This window comes from Montipora capricornis, chromosome 9 (assembly GCF_036669925.1).
Source record: "Montipora capricornis isolate CH-2021 chromosome 9, ASM3666992v2, whole genome shotgun sequence".
NCBI classification, from domain to species: Eukaryota; Metazoa; Cnidaria; class Anthozoa; order Scleractinia; family Acroporidae; genus Montipora; species Montipora capricornis.
The window spans coordinates 12554059-12556182 of NC_090891.1; positions in this window are offsets into that span (position 1 = coordinate 12554059).

Consider the following 2124-nt stretch of genomic DNA (forward strand, 5'->3'; position numbering starts at 1 on the left):
TTCAATTGGCACTTTGTCCGTCTGAACGAAGCCTTTGCCAAACTCAAGCAGACCCCATTGGCGGTGCAGACGATCGAACGTCCCTTATTTGTCTACGTCAATCTGGTGGAAAGTCAATGGTTAGAGGAGTCGTACGATGAATTGCTGCGAACCGTCCCCTATAAAAGTGGAGGCGCCTGGTGGGAACCGCGTCAGGTACACTACCATCGTCTTCGTGGATCTACGATCAAGACGGCACAGGTACGTGTGACAGAAGTGAACGGGCGTCCCTTCACCTTTCCGAAGGAGACATCGACCACCCTCTGTCTCCATTTTCGTCGTCGTCGTCATGGATCGTGTCGTTTTACTCAGCGATGTCTCGCCAGAATTTCTGAATATTACCAGCAGCCGTTTCAAAGTTCGTTTACCGCATCCTGTGAAATTTGATGGAGACTGGGAAGTGGGTCTGACCTCTGTGTCCATGTCCGACCAAGGGTTGGATTTGAAAGAATTGTTGGATCCTGACAAAGACAGCTTGTTATCAAACCGGTACCGAGTGGATGCCGACCGAATCTATACCCAAACAGATGATTCATTCGAAAGCAATCCGCCATTGTCGATGGGGTGGGATTCGTGAAAGCTCTCCTTCATCAGATGGAATGGCAGAGAAACATGAAGCTCCAAAACATTAGAGGTGGGAGTGTGCTGGACCATCGGCGGGTGACGTTTCATTGGGCAGAAGAGGATGCCGTGATGGAGCGGAAGACCTTACGTGATATCCACTCAGCCGACATCCGATTTTCCATTCAGAAACTTGTGGCCTTACGCTTGGGATGGTTGACGAGAATGAAGGATGGAACGTACAACTTGGGTCCCAATCTCGAATATTCCCTCTACGACAAGGATGCCCAGAAAATGACCCATGTGAGTTCAACTGAATGGCCTACCAATCGTCTGTGGTCCGTCCCCTCTGGATCGGACAACAAACTCGTCCTCAGTCAGATGGTGGAGTGGAAATTTCGGAATCTCAATAAAGCTTTCGAACAGGCCGTCACCCAGATGTCGAGAACCTTGCTCTTGTATTCGGATGTGGTGAACAGTAACATTGTGGGGGATGCATCGCATCCTTTAGTACGTGAAGTCTATTACCGACGAACTGGTGTGGGTACTGTGTATTTCGAACCTCTACACACCCAATGGTTACCGTTACGTCGCCCGTACTTGGACGTGATCGAACTCAGTTTGGCCAAAAGCAGTGGACATCTGGTTGCGTTTGGAAAAGGCAAGACCATCGTCACCTTTCAATTTCGTTGTCGTGGGGTGCAGGTATAAAAACCGGTCGCCCCCTCCTAGGCAAAGACACAACATCCCCATGAGAGGCGGAAGTCTGACGCGGTATTACCCTCCTGCTGCACGCAGTCAAGGCGGGGACAGTTTTACAGAGGAATTGATTCAGATCGCTGCGCCCGTGATCTTGGAATCGTTGCAATTGGGACTTCGTACAGCTTCCAGTGGAAAATCCCTAGGTGTTGTTGGAGACGTCATTGGACAAACCTTGAAACGAGGAGTCAAACGGAAAGCCGCCGCACTGATCCAAGTTGTTCAATCGCGTCCGCATCGTCAACAGGCATTGAGTCGATATGGGACGCCAGGTTCCAGTATAAAAGGCACCAACCATCCACGTCAGGTCGGTGGTTGGTTGAGCGGAGCCGTGTCACAGCCTCCTGAGTAAGCCTTAGTCCCGTTCTTGACCCGAAGACTTCAAAGAAGACGAAACAAGAAGAAGAAACGATGAGTTTGGATGTGTTTACAATCCCCTCGGCCAACGTGACCGTGCAAGGGTATCGCAACGTGAAGTACAGTCCATCCAGTACGGGGATCACACCCATTTCCTTTTCCATCCCAGCCTTGGACGATTTCGTCGATTTGAACCGGAGTTTTTTGGAAGTGGAATTGAAATTGAATTCCACATCGACGAATGGCATCGTGGCTGACGTCAACGCGGCTTCAGATGGGGACAATACCCGATTTGTCAGTCTATGTGACCAACAACCTGGGTCACAAGCTCTTCAAACAGATGAATCTACGGTTCAACAGCACTTTGATGAGCGAATAGACCGATACGTATGCTTACAATGCCTTCTT